Here is a 23,002-nt window from a genome sequence, read left to right as displayed (position 1 = left end):
GTGGTAGAAAAAGGATGCTAGGTGAGCTGTTAACATGGGTTTATTAAACTTGTAGCACATAGGATTTGTTTGAAGCATAACATTGTGTTATCTATGTTTTGGTTAGGAGTTTGAAGAAAAAAGGATAGTTATACTTTTGAGAGGAAGTTTTTGTGGAATTCAGAATAATGGTTCCCTTTTCTCTGATCCCCTTTGTGATTTTTGGTGTGGAAATATTTGAGGGAGGTGGAGAAGGAAAAGGAAGAAAGACCAACTACTTGATTTGAAGAATTTCTAGTTGCAAGCCAGTTAGTAATAAGAAAAGCTGACCTAACATTTCTTGTGACTTCAAACCACATTTACCTCTTCTGGGGGCCAATACAAAGCCTGTTGAAGTTGACTTCCATTAAATTCACTGTGCGCTGGATTAGGCCTAGAAAGAATGGCACAGGAGAGCTGCTAAATTTAAATGCAGAATAGCTTCCTGGTTTAATCGTGTGGTAATCTGTTATGAATTTGGCTGCATGGCCTTCCCTTTAGGAAAAAAAAGATGGGAGGGGATTGTTTCAGCAGTGGGGTAGAGACTTTTTGAGAACACCTAGGTTTCTGGTGCACTTGTTTGTTTGTTTGTTTGTTTGTTTCGCTGTGCCTATCTTCAGTATAGCCTGAAATTGGCACCATTGCAGTTTAGTGTGTCATCGATAGTATGGCAAAAAACAAAGTTCACACTGCTCTGTTGGGATTTGCTGCAATATGGAAGCAGAGAAATTCCATATAACAAGGGCTGTTGAAGAAAACAATTACTTGGCTGTATTGTAGGTCAGCTTCAGTGCTTTCTTTTCTCTATGGTTGAAAGAGACATTGTGCTCCCCCAAGGGCAGATATGTGAAAGGGAAATCCTGAGACCTTGCCTACACTAAGAATGCATCGCCAGTATAGTTACATCACGTATTATGCCAACATGATGTTTCTAGCATGGAGGAAGCTTATATTGGAAAACTGCATTTGCTGCCATAACTTACTCCAGCCGCACATTTCTAAGCACTATGTGCTATACCAGCAAACACACAATTTTGCTAGTATAGCTGTACCCACAGAGGGGGCTTCTGCCAGCACAGCTGTCAGTCAGGGATGACACTTCATCAAATCCAAGTGACAGAGCTGTGCTGATGAATGTTTATAGTATAGACCTCTCTCTTTTTTATGGTTCCCACGGTGGATCTCCGCATCACACAGCAGTGACTTTCCCTCTTGGGCACAATCACCTCATGCACTAGAGGGTAACCTATTTTCAAAGAATGTAGAACATACTGAAGAATGGAGAAATTATAGCTGACCCCCTTCCCCCATTTTACCATTTTAATTTTTTTCCTCTCTTCCTCCCATCTTTTCTTTTTACATTTGGCCTCTGAAAATGGGGTGGAGAGGGGCCAGGAAACAAGCGGAAGAAACATTTGTGTTGGCTTTTGTATGACAGGAAGAGTGGTGTGCTATATTGGAACCCAAGAGAGATGGTGGCAATTTGAGAGCGCGCTTGGCGATGGCAGTTTCCACAGCCTCTACCAGCTATCAGATGGGCATTCCTGCCTTAGGTCTCATGCTTACAGTGAGAGGATGTCAGAGAGAGGTAGTCAGCTGTATTGGTCTGAAATCAGGCAGAAGCTAGTGATACTAACAAGAAGTGAAATCCTGTACAAATGTAATCTTTAAAGAAAGAGATGCAAAGTGAGTAGATCAGTGCGAGACAGAAGAGTCTCCATTAATTCAAAATGTAAAAATCCTTTTTTCCCCTCTTTCTCCTAGGATGTTAGGAATGTTTTAGGGCTGTTCAACTGGCTGCCTGGGTGCTGTACGTAGTCCACATGGGGCTAATGTGCAGCCTCCCAGGCTCCTACTTGGCTAGTGCCCCCTTTATCACTCCAGCTGCTGGTGGTGCCTCTGGGCTCTCTTTTCCCCCCCCCCATCAGCTTTTGCTTCCTGCTCCCACTCCAGAGGCTCGGCCCATGGCAGTGGGAGAGCCATGGTATGGAGCAGGGGGATGGGGAGTGCAGCCTGGAGGTCTGTGGCATGCCTCAGTGTGGGCCCTGCTGTTCCAGTGTTCATCGCCTGGCCACTTGGAAGTTGGATAGCCCTGTTCTACATGAACAGCTATTCAGTATTTGATTGTGCCCCAAAATACACTCTATATATGGAATCACTGTGCTTAAAATATCTACCCCTTTTTTGTCTTTGAGTTGAATCCAAATGAGTTTTATCTTTGAATATCTCTGAAAGAGTGATGCTGGGACCACTGGTGAAGCGTAAGTCAGAGAATCATGAAAGGGCTGTAACAGACCTTGAAGTGTCACTGAGTTCACTCTTCTGCCTCAGGAAAGAGCATCTATACCTAAATTGTTCCTGGTAGAAGTTTGTCTAATCTTCTCTTAAAAACCGTCAAAGATGGCTACCACTCTGTGTAATTTATTCCAAGGTTTAACTATACTTACTGGTAAAAAAGTGTTTTTTCCAAACAGCTAGCCACATCTCTCTTCCTGCAATTTAAGCAGCAAGGAGCGGAGACTTTCAGAGAAGCTTTGATGTGTAAAGGGAAGAAACTTTGATTTCAAGGTGATGGAGATTAGAATTCCATGGTGGTATTTTTAACGCTTACTCAAGTATAACTGGAGTCAGTGTCCACTTGTGAATTCCTTGCATAGTGCCATAGTGGAATCTTTCTTCATGTTGCACTGTCTTGTTTTAAACTGGACACCATCACTTGTATATGCAGAGGAGGTACTCGGAGCACACGCTCATGTGTGTACAAGCATGCACACAAATACAGATAAATGGAAACATTCTCTGCCGGATTTTATGAATCTGGTCCTTTGTCTCTTTGCATGCAGTTTGCATGAATGTAGGAATATTATTTACATCTCAGGTAGGTAGAATAATTTGTATGTAACTTGGGTATAGGCAGATATAGTCTGCAAGTCCACAAATATGGCGATTGTGTAAATTTACCCCAGTTAATGCTTTCATTTGGGCTGGGAAAGATGCCACGTAAAATATCAGTAGCTTTCCCATCTAATAAAATCATGTGTCACTCTTTGTGATGGTAGGTATTTTCTTTGTGGTCTGTTTTGGGTCGCACACCAATGTGAAAGACTAAAATAATGAAATGGCACATACCCATGCTGAAAATATTAAGTGTTATATAGATTTACAATAGCCTTACCTGATGGAGCTGCTAATATTCTACCAGTACGGCATTTCTGGTTTAAATGAATAAATGCAGCTATTGCTGAAAGTGGAGAAGAATGATTGAATTTGCAAATTGTGTTTTAGAATTCCTTAAGCACTGTCATATTTTAGCATCCTGTCATGTTTTGTTTGTTTATGCAAGTATAATGTGCAGCAACTGCTACGCTTAAGAAGAAGATTTTTTAAAGAAATTTTAGGCAGAACAGATTTTACTAATGACCTCCTAGCTTAAAACAAACAAATAAAAAATAACCAGTCTTCACAACTGACAGCAAGTATTTTTCCATAAATTAACTGGTTATAGGTTCATGTGAAAAACCAATAACACAATTTGTAATAGCGCCATCTGGTGACTTCCTAATCATTTTTGCCTTGCGCTTAGAAATTTTCTCTCTCAAAAAAAATAGTTTATCCACTGAAAAATGTGGTTTTGGCTATCCCAAAACTGGAAATTCTAAACTCATGCAAGGGGTTCTGGCATGATTGAGTTAAAATGAATTGGTGTGTTATGCAGATGCTTTTTGGCTAGCAGTGCTGTGAAGGTAGACCTCAGACATGGCAGTATTTTGTCAGACTCTTCTCTGAGTGATTGTTGAAAAACATGTATTTGCCCAAAATCCACAGAGTAATTTTTGGTAAAAAAAAAAATTTCCAAACAAAATTTAGAAACCGATGAAATGAGGGAGAGATGAGAAATAGTGCTCTCTACCCCCTTTTTTGCTCAGTGGCTGGGAGACCCATATTCTTTTCTGTTCTCTAAGATAGGGGTTCTCAAGCTTTTTAGACTCAAAGCACCCTTCAGAAACACCAGCTCTTGGCTTTCACTCGTTTTTTGACTCTGGAAAAAAAACAGCTATTCTTCTGTTGCAAAAAACTCATGAAGACCACAACAGGTTAGACTTTTAACACTGGATTCCTATTTGAAATCCCTGGGTTTACCTTGTAAACCACGTGTAGGAGTTTTGCCCACCTAGTATTACACAGCGCCCTTAGAAGGATCTCACTGCACCCTAGGTTTTGGTTCAGAGGAATTTGACCCCATATGTCCCACCTCTTTGGAGAGTATCCTAATCACCATGGGGTAGGGTATTTCTGGATAGGCTGTTCCACTTGGTCTGAAATATTTGAGCATGAATTGAATGAAGAGAGAGTGACAGCAGGATGATTAGGCCACTGGAGAGGTGGATACCTGGGTTCAGAGCTGAAGTTTTGAGGTGGATTTTAGGTGGCTCTGGTTCTCAAAACCAGTATCTGACAATTCTAGAAGAGTGGGCTGTCTCAAAGATTTGTGATTAATACTGTCCTTTTTATAACACAACCACCAGTGATCTATGGGGTGCTCTCACCAGGCAGTTCATGATACTGCCAGTATCTTCTTGGCTTCAAGGGCCTATTACCTCCAAGGGACTGAAGAGACTGATCGTGGATCTGTGAAAGGTGTCTGCTGTAAGAAATGAAAGCTAAAACCAAAGATTGTGACATACAAACTTAGATTGCATATTTCCGGATGTCAAAGATTGTGACACTGTTTTCTCTAGCACAGGAGTGGGCAAAATGCGGCCCCGGGGCCAAATGCTGCCCACTAGGCCATTCTATCCGCCTTGCGGGGTCCCTAAAAATATAGAAAATTAATATTAATCTGCCCTGGGCTGCCTGTCATGCGGCCCTCGATGGCTTGCTGAAACTCAGTAAGCAGCCCTCTGCCCAAAATAATTGCCCGTCCCTGCTCTAGCACCATGCTCAGAACAGACTTGATCTTAACATCTTTATGAACAGTCAACAGACAAAACTAGGGCATGGGTAAGTTATGTTAGACACATATTAATATATAATTATTAACTTACCAAAGTAGGCCACAAGTTCAGTGGCAGAAACTGTGCCCTGAACACACTGGTAAGGAACATGTGAGTTGACAGTGCACAACATTATGTAGTTGAACTGCTGTCTGCTATGTAGTTGGAAAATATTGTGCCCCAGTTTAGCCAAATTCTGCTAATGCCAAGCTGAGAGAGAGACAGCTTAATTATACAAAATCATGTCATGAGAGTTATTACAGGTGCACTGTAGCCAACAAAACTTGCATGCAGTTATGTCCCAGTCTGTGCCCTTCCACTTAATCTCTGGCATCAGAATATAGCTAGCACACTGATCACCACGGTGCACAGGAAGTAGAGCATTTGCTACGGTGCAAGGACATGTGAACTGGACCAGTTACTGACTAGTGAAATCCAGTCTAGACAGTGTTGCGCACACTCTCATTCCAGCTGAGATCTTCCCCAGCTCACAGTGTTAGAAAGAAATAGGAAACAGCTGCGCTTCTGCCACTGCCAGGAACTCCCACACCCTCATCAGGCTGGATAAACAGCTACCTGACTTTGGGTTCCTGGTGCTGCCTCTGATTCTAGGTCAACAGGTTCAAGTGTGATACGGTTCACTGTGCCAAAACCAGTCATGCCTGGGGTATCCTGGACATCCTACTCTGCCTTTAGGGAGCTTTTGATCACAGCACACATGCTGAATACCTACTGTTTTTTGGTGTTTGACTCCCTTGAGGTCATTTGACTGTCTCAGGACCCTTTTTGGCTGGCTTTATTTGTGTTAAGTCTTGCTTGCTTGTAGTCCCATATTCAGTCATAACAAATAATTGTTTTCCTTCTCTTGTGTTTATCCCCCGTTTACTTAGAGAAGCCATATAAAGCAAAGTATTTAGTTTCCTCCAATATAATAAGTTTTCTGTTCCCCGGATGACCACTATTATCAGCACTTGGCAATTAGTTGCTTTATTTTGGTGAAGGCAGAATCTCGCTCGTTGTCATGTTGAAGTGTGGAATCTTTCTCTGAGAGATCTCCTAGGGTCACCAAAGTTTCTGTCAGGCTTGCTACATACAGATTTAAAAGTGAGTCATTGTCGTTGTCATCATCATCACTAATATGAAATTCTTGTAGCCTTATTGCAATCCCTGCTTCTGCTTTTTCAACTTTTTAACATATTTGTATGAATACACGCATAATTACACAATCATTTTGCACCCTTTTTCTCTGGAAGGATATAAAAAAATATTTAAACTGTTCTGATCATGTATATGTCTGGGTTTAAGATACCTGCTAGTTCTTTATCTCTCTGGAAACCTGTGTTCCCCCCTGGCTCAGGGTTTTTTCCAACAATTTAATAGGAAGTGGGTTTTTTGTATTTATATATATATATATATCACGGACAAGAACATTTTAAATACCCGAGGTACTTATGAAAGCAATTTAAAACAGTCTTAGAAGGTGCACATGACTTGTCAAAATATGAAATAGGGGACACTGAAAAGTGACTTTCCATTGACATGGGTATTGGGTTGCTGTGCTGGTTCCCCACCATGGCTGCCTAGACTTTCAGTGCTGTATTTCTAGTTTTTTTGTTTTCTTAAACTGTGATTCAAGGATGGTTAACTGTCAGTTCTATTGGGATTATAGGCTTCTGAGAGGATGTTTGCTTTCTCTCCCCCATTTATAGAATTACGTAGGAGTGTTGTTAGAGCCTGGAGGAAAAATCTATTTGACAAGTTTAGCTTTGTTTTCTGTTTATGAATTCTCTATAAAGAGAACTTGCAAAGTCATTCAACACACTTTTCCTGACCATGAAAATTTTATCTATAACAAAGAGAAATGTCAAGTGAGCAGATTGTTGAGAGTGTTTTGATCTTCTAGCTTTGGTTTGATTGGATGCCCTGGTCACATGACATGTTTCTTTTCTCTGATTGAAAACGATAATTCTTAGCATCGTGTTTAAAGTTTAAAATTTACTTTTTATGAATATTCAAAAACACTATTTAAAATTCACTCTTTCCACATACAAGGATTTTATTTGCAAATATAAGAAAGGGGCACGGTTACTGTTGAAATTTAACTTGTTGAAAAATCATCTTGCTTATGCAGTCCATTACTGCAAGCTTGGAGATCAGTGTTGGGCGTAGTTTCTGGCTCTAAAGGCAGCGAGGGACAGACATTACACATAAACAAGTTTGAATGATCAGAAACTAGTTAAAACCTGTAACAGAACTACGTTACAGGTTCATTGCACGTAAATCGATTTCAAAATAGCTGAAACTGGTTTAAGATAAACCTGGTTGAATGTTGTATCAGACTTAACTGATATGGGTCAAACTGGTTTATGCAATGTCTGCCCCAGACCCCTTCCTGGGTTAAGTTAAATGAGAGTCCCCCAGCATCCTAGATGCTTTGCAACTGGGCTGTCTGCTCCAGAGATCAGGCTGGCCCTGTCCCTTTGCTCCCTAGCCAGAGCTCCAGGGGTGACTGCAGGCACAGCAGGGTCTGCCTGGCTTACCTTACTGCTTGCTGCTCAAGCAGGGATTCCCCACTCCCTCCCTCCCATTTTCCACAGCATGGATCCTAGGCATGTGCTATGCTAGCTAAGGTGGAGAGATATCTGTGTGTGTGTGTGTGTGTGTGTGTGTGTGTGTGTGTGTGTGTGTGTGTGTGTCTCCAATTTCACTGGGACAGGACAAAGGCAGACAGAACAGTGTCCACTTAGGGCTTTTTGGAGGTAATCAACAGGTAGCTGGTAATGTTCCTCCATTCCTTCCTTGGAAAAAACTGTTTAAGAAGAGCTTGAACTAATGAGAGAGGCTTTTGTCATGTTGATGTACTGATGAGGTTTCATTAGCCCCCTGCTGGTTTGCGGCCCTGTTAAGTTTGCAAGACAGCGTGAAGAAGCAGGGAGAGGGAGATTGAAAAGTTCAGTATCATCAACAGATGCATGCACTTCACACACCCCCTTTGCCTCAGAGTGCTAGCCTGGTGCTGTGGTCTGGCAGCAGTCCCACCCCTTGAGCAGCAAGTGGGGAAAAGGTTGAGACAGTGTAGGCCAGAGTGGGGGTTTGCACCTCTCCCTAATTGGAGCATCCTGCCAGGACCTGGCCATATCCTCCCTCAGCTCAGCACTGTAGAAGGGAAGGGAACATTGCTCTAGTGTCGTCGTTCCCCACCCCTGGCTTCTAACCTAAGCCACTTTAGGCATGCGCCTGCATTTTTTCATTCTGCAGGGAATGTTTGTGGAGTTCGAAACCAATTTAACCTAGGTAGGTTAGACTAAGCTGCAAAGATTGAATCAATTCAGGCTCAGGCTTTTTGACTTTCAATCCCTAGCCTAAATGACAGAATTCATATTAATATGTATTGTGTATAGTACTAAAAGTTCGCAGGATGTGGCCATTACTTAAAAATAAAAAGCCCATTTTCCACTCCATTATCACATCTGTTAAACATTCTTTTGCGTGAGAGCAAAAATATAATTGAATGAAGATTTCATTTTTGTAACCAATTGCATATTCAAACAGCTGGTCTTGTAAGCTCTTCCTTGCAGAGGAACATCAAAGTAGGTTCCACCTCTTGTTTGCATTGTATTCTTTTAATATTGTGTGTGTTCTCTACTCTGGAAGCTGCCCTGCTTTGCCACTATGGAATTCAGATCACAGTCCTTTTTATTCTCTCTCCACCTGTATTGACTGTGAAGTACTAATGTAGATTTATAGATAGGGGGGAATAAGGTTGTTTGTCAAAAAATCAGCAAATAAATATATATCCAAAACCTTACATGGTAGATGTAATGAGAAAGTAAGTGCTATATGTATACAGTCCCCTTTCTGACTATAGGTTCTTTTTGGGAATCTTATTTCCAGCACAATGGATTGATGCTACATACCCACAACATGCATTGGCTTACATAGAAGTCTTGGATGTATAGCCCCTTTGAAGTTGCATGACCTGATTTTTCAGAGAATTTTACTGAAAAGGTCAAACAGTGGTCTCTGGTCTAATCCTGCAATGAACAAGAGTAATTTCATTTCCAGGGGATTCTCACATAAGTAAAAGGTAAATATGTATATGCAGGAACCAAGCCTTAGACTTCACATTTTAGAGGGTTTTTTTAATAGTAGTTTGAAAAACTTTTTTTAAGGTTTAAACATTCTGTGAGGTATTTCCAAGTTGAAAATGGTCACTGGCAAGTGTGTACTTCCATGTCAGTATGAGTTTGTGTAAACTCTCTTCATCCTTGTGGTATGTCAGACCCAGGACTTCATACTTGGCACCCAGCAGGCCACTGAGGAAATGTGCCTTGCAAGGAGAATACTATTGTGCCATGGGAGTGAAGTCACTGTTGGAAACCAGCTGTTCCATCTCATGAGGGTGTTTCCATCTCTCTCACCTGTGAGAGCACATCTCTTCTTTGTCACTCCTTGAAGGAGGAGAACTCATTATTCCCATGAAAGCCTTGTCTGCTAGAAGTGTTTGTCATAAATAATCTTTGCTTGACATGGACAGTCCTGTGGTAGGGGAAAGTAAAGGGTGTGAGATGAAATAATAGATTGGGGGATAGGGAGTTTCCAAATTGTATGACCTAGTAAAGATAAATATTAAATCAACTTTAAGAATAAAATTCTTGCATTAAGTTGAATCTCTTTTAATAACTAATGGGAGCAAGCTCTGCAGGAAAAGAATTATTAGACAGTGATTCATCTTCAAGGAACTGTGTGTGTGTGAAATGTATGTTACCTAGGCTCTCAAACCCTATGTTAAATAGAAATACTTACCTTTAATGATAATCAGTTCCATTACTGGAAATATCCCACCCTTGTTTTCTTTTTCTTCTGTTTTGCAAACAACTCTTTTCCTTTAAGCTTTTGAGCCTTGAGATCCTTAAAAAAACCCTATTTTATTAGAGAAGCAAAGACAGCACATGCAATCAGCAACATTGTTATGAGAACCTAAAGAAGCAAATAATAATGATAGTTTTCAAAGTGCTCACCTCGTATGTTAGATTTTAGCCTAGAGCGGATTTTCTCTAGCTGAATTACAGACTCAGTGGAAAAACTGATAATTCCACAGTGAGGTTTATTTTTCTTCCATAACATTTTCTGTGGCAAGTGTAGGCAGATCAGAATTTTTGTTAAATGCTGGTATCTCTCTCTGCCCCTCTGTCTCTGTCTTTTGCTTTTAAGGTAAAAAAAAAATGTTTACTATTAATTTTTTCCTGATTTATGAGATGCAGGTGGACGGACACTTGCCTGTAGGACCTTGTTTGCCAGCAAGATTCCAGCCTTGTAAATTATTGGCAGCTGGCATGATAATGAGTCTATTTCAATATAAATGAGCTTCATTTTATTAATTTCTGCCAGTTCCTGAGCAATTCATGAACTGCTTTTCAGATCTCAACCACCAGCTTGGGGTGGGGGAGGGTGGAGGGGGAGGGAAATGTAAAGGAAAAGAAAGAAAATGAGAATTTTTGTTTTTTAATTTAGAAAGGACCTGGTAACTCACTTATTTTTGAGAATCTAACCAAGAGAGTATCAACATTTACTACCTGATAGCTCTGACAACATGAAGGGCATTGCTAACCTATTTTGAATCTACTGCTCTTCTAAGCTGTTGAAAATATTCAAACCCACATAGTGATTCAGTTTGCAGTGCTTTATTGATGGTTCACTTCTTTTATTTGTCTGTACTCCGTGAAACATGTCTGCCTAAGAGGGGGAGTTTAATGACTTTGGCAGCTTGGTTGTGCAAAAGAACTGAGGACTCAAAGCACCCAGTGAATTTACTGTAGTTAGCATTTTGCTTAATTGGTTGTTTAAATGAGTAGGGTGCTTGGTCTAGTACTTTTAAATGACATGAAGCCAAGAAACCGTCTAACCCTGCACTTGGATATATCCATCAGTACCTTCAGGACTACTCAGGTGATTGCTCAAATGCATGTAAATGTCCTGCAGTACTTTTAGACTTCTCCGTTAAGAACAATGGGTAAAAATCACTCTTATTGCTATCCTTTACACAGACTGAACTATTGTCTGCATAAAGCCTTTCAGTTCGGACCCCTTTCTTAAACTTAGCATTTGTACCCTTTGCAGTCTGACATGGTAGTTACTGTTTATTTTGGACCCCTCTTAAATTGTCTCTCTCTCACTCCTTGCCCCAAAACTGACACCAGTGCTGTTACTCGAACCTATGAGCCTCCAGTCCTGTATCATTCAAGTTGCCCCCAGCAGTAGGCTGTCAGTTTCTACGAGTTTCATTATTATAAAGAGTGGTGAGAAGATGCAGTGTATGTCCTCTGCAATTTGGCTTTGTAGGATATTAGGATGAGGTTTTCCAGTTATTGTACTGCCAGCAAATTGTTGTACTTGCAATTTAAATACAACATTTAAATACTGTACTGTATAATATTTCTTAGGTAAGTGATGATGATAGGATTTGGCAGGAAAATGTCTTCCTTTATATCTGTTCCTGATAATCCTTTGTCTCTTTCTCCTCTCCACTCCCCCTTCTCACCAGGTTTTTGGCATATAGTCACAGAGACTGACGAGACGGTAATGGAGTCGCTGAGTGGCAGGTGCTGACAGATTCTGCAGTTCCAATAACTGTTCATTTTGATATCATTTGCAAGTCTATGCATCTAAATGCCACAGTCCTCTTGGGGAAAGTTACGCTGGATCCCAGTGTTGCCTCCTAAGGTACATGTGTGTCCTTATATTTTCTTTCGGAGCTCTCTGTGTTGTTCATGGGAGGGGAACATTTGGATATGGTTTATGGTTACGCCCATTTAGCAATACAAAGGCATTAGAATTTCTATCAGGCAGCTCCTGATGACATCCTTTCCTCCTTCCTCCCTCACTCCTCCTCCTCCTCTCCATTTGAATTGCCTGCAGGGCCTTTTTGGAGTACTTCCCAAGCTTTTAATATATTTAAAGTGGATTACAAAAAGAAATGCCTGGTTTTTATTGGGAAAAGCTCTCATTGGAAAACAATGAAATATTCTGTTTTAGTTTCTGAGAAGCTGAAAGGTAGAAGATTTTTCTGGAACTATCCTATTTTTTTTTAATCTCTTAATTACATTAAATTGTGTATACATGCATTTAGATAGTATTGTAACTTCTATATGATTCTTGTGAGCTGAGTTGAACTGAGTAATTCTTTGTTGTTGGCTTGCAGATCTTAGCAAAAGTTTATTTCTGTAGAATTGTTGCTTGCTGTTGGTTTTAATCATTGTTCTTTTTTCACAACCTTCAAGCTCAAACTCCAGGACTAAAATGCAGATTTGTCACCAATCCCTCCCACTAGTTTCTAATTTTAAATTTGCAATCTGTTGTCTTGCGAGGTGCTTCAAATTTAACTTGGAAGTTAATAGACTTCAGTCTTTCTTCTGAAATTTTAAGTTCAGTTTGCCAAAAAACTTGAGTTATTAACTTAGGTATATTATATGTAATTATCTTGATGAAAAATGTATTGGATTTAGGTAGAAGAAAGAATGAAATTCTTAAATGGGCTTAGTACAATCTAGAAAATGATCCTGCTTTCATGTAATTCTTTTGTTTTAAACTCATTCAAAGAGAGCTCAGAAATTCAATTTTTTAATTTATTTGTCTAATGCAGTTGATGTTTTTGGCCTTAGTTTAAAGGGAACATAAGTTGGCTGAAGTTGGCTGTTGTCTACAAAAACTTATACCTTTCTGAATGAGTTGGCCTTTAAGGTGCCACCCTGCTCTGCCTTCTGCCTTACATTAGACTAGCACAGCTAACTCTGCCTCTCTCAGCTGCTGCCTGGTAACATCCTGTGTGCATGCTCTTCAACAAAAGCAGTCAACAAAAGCTAATCAAGGTAGTGAAAGAGGCATGAACTCCTGTGGGTTGTGTGTCATGCACTGCAGGGTAAAAGTGAGCACACAGACGGTTACTGCAACGCAGCTTATGTGTAGGAAAGTCCCAGCCCCTTTTGCCTTGAGGAAACCGGTTTGTGTGTCATTGTAAATGAGACTTAATTCCTTTATTTTCCTGATTCAGACTAATGACTTGTACTTTGGGCTTCAGTGTTTCCAGGTGGGTGACCTCACTGACAGCCAGTTGTCTCTTTTGTAGTGGGTGGCTCCCTCTCCTGGTTTAAAAAAAATTCCAGTTGGTACTGGAGAGGTCTTTTCCCAATAATAATTTCATCAAAAGTTTTTATAGTCCTGCAAAGAACGTTGATTTTGAAACATTGGGGGGGGGGAGTACATTTCATTGACAGATTTCAAGCCAGATACACTCATGATGTCCTATATGATCAGTCATTGATTAGCTCTGAAGAATAAATTAATAACAAATAACAAATCGGGCTGTTACAGTCCATATGTCTTGAATATACTTGTGGGCTCAATTAGTAAGTAAAGAATGGGAGTTCTAGGCCTCTTGGAGTCTGTGAGCAACTCTGATTAACTCATTTAGAAATTTGAGATGGAGTATTTTAACTTCAAGCTCAGTCATACTATCTTGTCTCAGTATTGCCAATGTTTTGATAAAGCAAAACAAATTCAAGAGATGAGATATTCCAGCTTTTTACTTCATCCATACTCATTCAGGTATTGACTAAGGGCTATTCATGTGAGTAACGGTTTACATAGGTTTTGGAAACATTAAGTCAAACCCAAGTGTATGTCAGTTAAAAAGGAACAGTTTCTTTTAGGTGTGTAACATTTCTTGCCAGTAACTAACAGACACTTTTTGTTGTGTGAAATCTCTTAGTAAACATTTCTGTAAACATCTGTGTTTTTTATTCCAAGTTGTTAGTGTTAAGAGAAGCATGATTACTGAGGCTGATCTTTTATCTACACAGAAAATACATTACTGCTCACATATGAGTGGTTTTTATTTTAGCCACGTTTTGCTCGCAGGATGTAAGCTTTGCCCTCTGTTACTTTTTTCTGTACAAGTTTGTTTTGTTGTTTTTAATTTTGCACAATTGTGTCCATAATTGATGTGTCAGGACAATGGCTGAACTTTGAGTGCTGAGTATCCACTTGCTTTATTTATTGGGTGAGTGATATGTTTGCCAGGGGACCAAGTGTCCGTACTGAATGGTGTTAAGCACTTCCTTGCCTTTCTGCAGGTCTTTGTATTTATTTTAGAGAAATGTTCTTTTTAATCATCTGCTATTCCACGCTAACCTTTAAAATTGCCGGGTCTTCTTAAATTGACACCAAAATAATGGTTTCCTGTCTTGATAATGGGCAAGTTGACTACCTGTAAAGATCTGCTTCAGAAAGCAGTGGAAATCCTTTTAAATTAAGCTGCTGTTAGCAAGCATTTCAGAAGCAAAGCAGCAAAAAATCTTTTCTCAAGAGATTTCCTTCTACGAGATTGAGTAGTGAATCTTTTTTTAAAACTCAGACTTCAAGACAAAAGGCAGATTTGTGCTCCCTGAGTTGCTTTTAGAGTAAAAAAATAAAAAACATAGATGTTCAGTCCTGACCATAACAGAGAAATATGCAGTGATCCTACGGATTGGTTAAATCAGGGGTAGGCAATGTTTTTTGGCCGGAGTGCCAAAAAACCCTACAATGTCTACCTTTGGAAGGTGCTGGAATGCCAGCATGACAGAAAAACAAAATGGGAATGGGGGATGCCGGTTAATCAAATGTGCACCATCTGGTGCACTCCCTGGCGTCGGTGTGGCAGGGGACAGGGAAGCGGGCCCTGCGCAGACTGCTTTGCCCTGTGCCGTGGGCTGAAGAAGTGGCAAAGAAAAACTCTGCTCGCGGCGGCAAAAGCCGGAAGTGGTACTTCGGGTTTCCCTTTTGCCGCATCCCTTGGATGCCAGTTAATAGAGTTTTCCAGCTAATAAAGTGCCGGTTAATGCAGCTTTTGCTGTACACGGCAGGATGCGCTGCATATTAGTATATTTAATAATCCTAAATCTTGCCTTTATTGTGTATTCCTTTTTCATTGAGCATGTTGCAATGAGAGAGAGAGGAAAGAAATAGATCAGAGAAAGAGGGGGGAGAGAGAGAAAGAAAGAACCAGAACAGACAAATGCACACACACATCCAGAACCAGACACGTGTGCTCACACAAACGCACAGAACCAGACAGAGGCAGACAAACGCACAGAACCAGATGCACAGGTGCACAGAGCCAGACTTCTGGGCTGCTGGACAAAGTCCAGCCCAACAATGCCCCAGTCTTGCCAGAGCCCCTGTGCTTCCCTGAGGAGCCAGCCCCAAGGCTGCAGCGCAGCTGGCCAAGGCCCCAGCTCGGAGCCTGCCCGTCAGCCCAACTACCCACCCACCCCGCACAGCTGAGCCTGCAAACAGTGCGGTGCTCTTGGCAAGGGGCAGTGCCTGGTCGGGGGCTGGGTTGGGGCTGGGCTCAGAGCTGGTGGGAGTCAGGCAGGCTCAGCTGCAAGCCCTGCTGCGTGGCTGCCAGCAGCTACCAGAGCCTAGGCTGGCCGCAAACAGCTGCTCCAGGCTCTGGCATCAGCTCCATACTGGTGGGCGCACGCATGCCTTGGAGCAGATGGTGGGGATAGGGCCTGAGGCAGCACAGCCTTCCTGCTGTCCTCTCTGAGGTGCACGTGCAGTTGCCATCAGCATGGACCTTATGCCAGGGCTGTAGAGCCCAGCGCAGCTGTTTGCAGCCTGCCCACTGCCTGCTGCAGCTGCCCGGAGCCCAGGCTGGCTTCAAACAGCTATGCCGGGCTTCAGAGTCCTGTCATTAGCTCTGTGCCAGCAGTGGGGGAGAAGCCACTCTGAGGTGTGCGTGCACGCACCAGTATGGAGCTAGTGCCGGAGCCCGGAGCAGAAGTTTGCAGCCTTCTGGCTGCAAGTGGCCCAGGCTCTGGGTAGCTGCTGCCAACTGTGGAGCCTGCTCTGCTTGCAGCGGGGCTTACAACCGCCCAGCTACCTGCTGGGAGCAGTCTGGGCTTTGTGGCTGGTAACAGGTGCCTAGAAGCCAGGCTGGCGGTGGTGTGCTGAGCAAAACGGCCCAGGGGTCACACATGTCAGGGGTTGCTGACCCCTGGGTTAAATAATAAACTCTCCTATTTAGGTATATGTAACTTAGTCACTGGAATACATAATGCTAGGGTTACCATATTTCTAGTTTCAAAAAAGAGGGCACCTGTTGGGGGTGGGGAGCAGGATATGATTGTGGGGGGCAGTGATATGCCGGTGGCCTGCCCATGCTACTGCCTGTCCGTCCCAGGCCACAGCCCCCAGCAGCCCTGCTGCTGCTCCTGACCCATAAACCCCTGTCCCTCACTCCCGACCCATAGTACCCTGCCCTCCTGGGGCTGTACTGGTGCCCGTCACTCCCAACCTGCAGTCCCTCATTCCTGCTGGTGCCCCTCACTCCCAACCCACAGTCCTCTGGTGCTGCCAGTGCCCTGCACTTCTGACCCACAGTTCCCCACTTGCTCTGCTGTCCCTCACTCCCATGCCGCAGTCCCCTTCTCCCTCCAGCCCTGCAGGGTCTCTTGGCTGTCCTGCCCCTACTAGCAAGGGCACCAGCCCCAGTGGTGCCAGTCCAGCTATGACTGGCCTTGGAGCCCGGAGCCATTGCCCCTGAAGGGCCCACTGCTGCCTTCCACTGGACGGGCAGGCCGCCTTCCCCACCCCTCTGCCCTGCTACAGCCCCAGCACCCAGATAGCTTCCCCCAAGTCCTGGGAGGCCCCCCCCCCTTCACACACCCATCTTCCCCCCCATACATCTCTGCCCCCACACACACTCTTGTGCTCCCCACAGCACCCCTGACAGTCCCCAAGCCCTGGTCCTCCAACCCCCGCTCCCCATAGACTTACCTGCATCCGGATGCCAGGGCTGCTCCTACCACCCTGCTTGGCTGCATGCCAGCCACGTGCATGTGTGCATGCAGATGCACATGGTGTCCCCTGCCTTCAGTTTCCTCCCCCTGCTCCCTCCAGCCCCAAGCAGCTCTTTGCTGGGGCAAGCTGGGAAGTGCCAGGAAAAGCTTTGAAGCTGAGCAAACCAAAACCTCAGGCATTTGTTCATATTTTTAAAAACTTCCTAGACAGAGATGGGAGGACCCAAAAATAGGACATGTCTGGGAGAACCAGTAAAACTTGCCATAGTCTTCAGAATGTTAATTTTCTAAAACAAAGGTAAAACCTTAGGGCTTTTGGCTTCAATAAGAGCTCTGCCTTTGACTTCCAGGATTTCACCTCATGTGGCTTACTTGATCTGGTCATATTTAGTTTAGATACAGAAATATCAGAATGTTTTTGGCAGTGCATGACCCAGGTTTTTAGCAAGCCATGTTTAAAATTTGACTTTGTTATGGTCCTCACTAGTTTTGTAGGAAGATTCAAAATTACGCTAGTATACATTTTGACTTTGACTTTGTGTCCGCCTGGTCTTGAGAAGGTGCTCGCTTGCTGCCTTGGAGCGTGGGCCTGGGATTGGCCACTGCATTTGTTCCTGCAGTCTCAGCGAAGGCTCACGTTCTCCCCGAGGAGAAACTTTCCTGCCATGACTTTGGTCTTTCTTTCAGTGGTGGGGTTCCCTCCTGTGGTCCCCCATGGATTGGTTGTACTTCCTAGTGGGCATTCTTGGGGCTCCACCTCCTCTATGTCCCATCCATGTGCCAGCCTTTAGGGCAGCCACTTCATGGTCGATTGGCTCACCTTCTGGTGTTGAGACTCCTGCACCCTTCTCATCTGCTGGGCTCCTGATGACCTCTCCCAGCCCTAGGTCTCTTCAGGATGCTAGGCCATCCCTGCTGTTCAGCCAGGTCTTCTTTTATTGCACAGCTGCCTGCAGTGCTACCCCAGCTGCTCCTAATCCCTGAGCGTTGCCTATGGCCCTGACCCTCATCTCAGGGTCCCTCTGGGCAATCCTCAAAAAAGATATAAGGAAGCAATTAATGGAAAAGAAAAGGGGAGCAGGGCCTTGGCCCATCCCCACTCACAGGCCTGGCGTCTGCAGCTCTTGCAGTCCCTCAATACCATCCTCTTCCCTTCACTTGTTTGTGGACCCCTACGATGGGTCCATCCCCAGGTCCCGCAGTGGCAGCTGGTCCAGTCTGTGCCTGGTGTGGGAAGCACTCTCACCATTTGCTTCCTGCTGTGCCTCCCTCACTGCCCCCTTGCCACTGGCTTTTATTTTGTCCGGTGGCATTCTGGGATGATGTCATCTGCTTGCACCGCTTTTAGCTGAAAATAAAAGCAGCTCATGAACCATGCGGGTGCTCCGTCCCGGCAAGGCTCGTCCATTTCTTCCCAGTCTGAAACAGGTAAGTTTGCCCTATCTCCAGGGCTTTCCTTGAGGCAGCCGCCTCTGCCCTGGGCCCTGCTGTGGGAGGGGGATCTTCCATGTCCTCATTTCTGCCCCCCGGGACGTACTTTTACATAAATCTCTTAGAAAAGTCTAAACTTACCACGTGTGTTTGAAAAAGCGTACTGCAGAATTGCTGTGTCAGTGTTTATCGGATTTGATTAATCTCTTCCTCTTTAATTTATGTGGGGTTGATTTAGGTTCTGTGCAGTTATTGATATTGTATATTCAGATGGCTGAGTCCTATGCACAACTCTGTCCATTCTGTGAACATGTGGTTCAACAAATCATAGCATATCCTTAGAAAATTAGGCCCCCTCTACATGTTACATTTATTATGTATTTAACTGGTTAATTTCACAATTAATTTAGACCAGCTACATGTGCAGAGTAACTATCACACCAGAAAAGGTCAATCCAGGTATAAAGTTAAAGTTTGAGGATATGTAATAATTTTATAGCTGGTTTCTATCCAGTTTTAATTTGGCACAGCAGCAAGGAACATATTGGGTGATAGCTGTGCCCCTGTGGCTGGGGCCCCCGCTGCTTCCAGCTGCAGGGGTGAACTGTGCACTGCTGCAGCTGGTAATCCCAGAGCTGATGGGGCTTGCAGTCCCAGGAGATTGCAGGAGGAGCCGAGATCACGAGTAGCATTGGCAATAAGGCGTCATTGGGTCTCAAGCTAGATCTCATAGTCACATCTCCTGCCACACATGTGTGGCATAGCAGGAGGCATAATTGTTTTTATTGTGCATCATATCCTATCACACCTTTACCTGAATGTATAGAGGGATCCTTACTGGCCCAAGGACTTAAAAAATCCATGTTACCTTACTATACAGGTACTATTTGTTATTTTTCCCAGGTTTAACAAAGGTACCTCAAAGTAAGATGTGTTTGTCTTGTGATTTCCACTAAGGAATTGTGTTGTTTTTTTTCTCTAAAGGTTGTCATAAATTGCTTTCTCTTTATTTCAGAGTGGTGGTTATGTTCACACACTTAATTTTGTATGCTTGTATGTTTTAATATATACTTGACTGTTTACCACAGGCCAAAAATAAGTAATTAAAACATGAAATTTGTTGACTACAATCATCTTGTTTTTGAAGTTACTTCTGAAGTTATTCTGTTGCAACTGAAACAGAGGTTAGTTATTAAATCATTTTTGTTTTGTGCTGTAAACAACACTCCTGTCCTGTTGCAATAAAAATAGAGTTTCTTTCACTTTTGGTCTAATTCTCTTTTGTCCATCTAAAACAGGTATAACTTCATAGAATCATAGAAGTAGAGTCGGAAGGGACCTTGTAGATCTTTAAGTCCGAGCCCCTGCCAGGGCAGGAGAAAAACTGGGCTCAAATGACTCCAGCCAGAAAGGCATCAAGCCTCTTCTTAAAGACTTCCCTTGGAAGTTGGTTCCAGATCCTAGCTGCCCTAACTGTGAAGTAGTTCTTACGGGTGTCTAATCTAAACCTACTCTCCAACAACTTGTGGCCATTATTCCTTGTTTCCCCCAGCGCCAGGGGACACTAGGGGAAACAAGGTCTCTCCCAAACCTTTCTGGTCCCCCCTAGTGAGTTTATAGATGGTCACCAGGTCCCCAAGAAATTAGCACCACCAGGCCTGGCAGAAATACAAGGGGCCTCACCTGGCCTTGAACTCCCAAGCTGCTGGTCGAAAGCACAGAAAACATGCCACAGCACTGGACCACAACAGCAAACCCTGATCCTTTCCTTCATGGAGAGACTCTGATTTTCATCAACCTATCAATGAGAAAATAGTCAACTCTGGACTGCCGGTTGAATTGCATCAGAAATGTAATTTAGCCCATTGTGTTTGCAGAAACTCATATGTGTTGGAGATTTTGACCCTGCATTATCACTGATTTTTCTCATGACATTTTCCATTTGGTTAGACAGAGTCACGTAGTTACAACTGCAGGCAGTGCTTTGAAAATTCAAACATAATATTATTGCAAAGGAACCCTGTTAAAGGTTTAAGGCTGGGAAATCGACCTACTTTCCTTGCAACTACACCACAACATGCCTCTCTGAAAGGAGGTGGTTTGAAAGCATCAGTTGGCAAGTTTCTGCTTAATATTAGCAATTTTTATTTTAATGTTTTTAAATGCACACTCGAAAGGTAGCTACATGAATCTAGAATGATATGTGATAATCTTGAACTGTTGAGCATTGTGCTAGTGGAATGTATTGCTCTTTGAAACTGCATTTTGATTCTTTCTGTCAGTAGTGATGACTATAAGTACGTATGTGGCTACCTTAGATTAAGTTTTAAATTGTTTGTGCTCATAGGGGTAGAAACAAAGACTCTGTCCACTTTTTCTGCTGGAAGAAACCCAAATGTGCATACTTCTTTGCTAGTTGATTCTAGAAGGGTGGCTTTTTCCATATAGGTAAGTAAGAGTGGGCCTTAATTTTCTTGGAAGTGATTCTGTTGTAGAAGAAGAGGAGGAGCCAGGTATGGAAGAAGTTGAGAAGTAGGGCAAAAGGCCTAGAACTTTCATCTTGGCTACAATGAGTCTGATTCTCATCATGTACCACTAAAAATCAAGAGTAACTAATGAATGCAATGATGTTACACAGCATAGTGCCAATATAAATGAGATCAGAATTGGGGCTTGATTGGGATCAGCACCCTATAAGAATTTTCAGCAGACCTTCCCTTGCCCCAGGGGTCAGATTGGGAAAATAGTACTGTAGTTTCTCTCAAGCCCATCCTCTCTGTGCCGCCTGAGGCTGTGGGCTGACAAACAAGTTACTGTGTAGTGAGAGAGGTTGCAAATAGCTGCTCTGAAGTAACCACATCTATGCACAGACAAATCTAGAATTTTGAAGAGGGTTATGGGTGCAGATGCTGTTTGGTGTCATTTGTGATGGTGCACCACTTTTTTTTTTGTCCAGTTAAAGAGAAACTGCAAGATTTACTAATATACTAAGGGCACAGGGTTGTATTATTTTATTTAAGATCAAAGCAGAAACAAATATAACTTTACTGGAATATGTACTACTTTGCTAGGTTGTTGTGTTTTTTAAATGTAACATATGAACTAGGCACAAATAGTCCAAAGATATTGTTTTAATTGTCCTGTAGTCATTATAGTTAAAGGTACATCTCTTAGTCAGATTCATAAAACAAAAACTAGCCTCCTTGAGCATCTTGACAGTGCATCCGACATACTGCTGTCCGTCATTTCCACACCTGATTAATGTTATGATACCAGTGTTAAGTTTTTTTAGCTAGAGCTAAAAACAGTCTTCTGGGCTGTGAAATAGGAGAGAGATTACTAGGAATAGCTAGTAGAAAGCAGAATTGCAGAGAAAAGGATAACCTGATTAATGGAACATCAAGACAATTAAAAAGGAGAGACAGTCAGTAACACGTGCAGAGTGAAGGGAGATTATCAGGAGTCTGGTAGATTATGAGTTATGAAGCCAATTGACTCCCTCAGCAGTGCTTGAATAGAAAAGTTGCTGCCTCTCTTGGGTAGTTTTGAAATAAGGGTGGAGCAGGAATCTAAGAGAGGTGCAGCTGCACCCTGCCATGTATCTGCCTCTGCTTCTGGGTATGCTCTTACTGTTTATAAGTTTGAGGTAACTTGCCTCTTGATGAATGTTGGTAATACAACATAATATCTGACACATGAATGTGTAGACGGGCAGTTTCTGTGACTTGTTTCAAGCTGGTGACCTAGCTTTCCTTCCTGAAGAGGGTCCCAACTTTATTTAATTCTCTTGTTAGGGAAAAGTTCTCTAGTCACTTATCAATGTCTGAAGGGGTAAGTGTGGGAAGTTATTGAGTAGAGATGAGAGTAAGGATGGGATAAATGCATGAAAAGATGTTGTGGGAGTAGTCCTATAGAGAAAGCAGTGGGAAGGGATATCATTTTCATAGAGAAGTAAGGCTGGGAGGGACCTCAAGAGATCATTTAGTCCAACCAGGGATCAAACCTGAAATCTTGGTGTTAATAGCCCCCACAAACTGAGCTAAAATGTACAGAAAGGAAAGTAGAAATGGCAGGAGAGGCAAGGGTCTGAAAGATAATGGAGGAAGAAAGAGAATGGACACAAAAACAAATTCAGGAAAAGATGCATCCTAACTTCTGATAGGAAAGAAGAGAAGGGAAGTGAAACGCTGAAGGCTGTAGTATAACAATGTGAAAAGGCTACATAGTAGGTTGCATTTAAAAATTATTAACTAGAAAACTGACTGACAGCTTGTTACAAACCCGTGTTTTGCATGTACCTAACAATACAGAGTTGTTTCATCTTATGACATACAGAAACGTAGTTTAGGTAGGAGGAGTACACAGGCTGACTAAGTGGACTACTAATTGTTGGGTAAATTTTTTTCAAGTCTGAATTGCAAGACTTAACCATCTTTACTTGCCATGCTAGCACACCCGACGCGGGAAGCTCATGCAGGTTTTTACCTCTTGAAAACATCAGGGGATAACAGAATTCTGTAATCATAAATATAATAGTAATACTTAGCTCTGCCAAAGATCTCAAAGTGCTTTTAAAGCAGGTCAAAGTCATTTTACACACTGGGGGGGGGAGAGGGAGAGACATGCAGAGATTTGTCCTGGGTTGCCCAGCAGATCAGTGGCAGAGCTAGGAACAGGTCCTGTGTCTTCCAAGCAGGGATCCTGGTTTTATAGTTT

General features: G+C 42.7%; 1 protein-coding gene across 8 annotated transcripts in view; it reads left to right on the top strand.

Moving 5' to 3' along the window:
* Nucleotides 1-23,002, top strand: part of TIAM1 (T-cell lymphoma invasion and metastasis 1) — a 263,725-nt gene that overhangs the window by 125,313 nt on the left and 115,410 nt on the right. For all 8 annotated transcript variants that reach the window (XR_002099702.1, XR_002099703.1, XM_019528813.1 and 5 more), the window contains one exon: nt 11,557-11,735. The gene's annotated coding sequence lies outside the window, so the exon portion shown is untranslated. The remainder of the gene's footprint in view (nt 1-11,556; nt 11,736-23,002) is intronic.

The sequence above is a fragment of the Crocodylus porosus genome, unplaced genomic scaffold (assembly GCF_001723895.1).
Source record: "Crocodylus porosus isolate Cpor-Errol unplaced genomic scaffold, CroPor_comp1, whole genome shotgun sequence".
NCBI lineage: Eukaryota > Metazoa > Chordata > Crocodylia > Crocodylidae > Crocodylus > Crocodylus porosus.
Note: the sequence above shows the minus strand (reverse complement) of the source record. Positions and strands in the feature narration are given on the sequence as shown.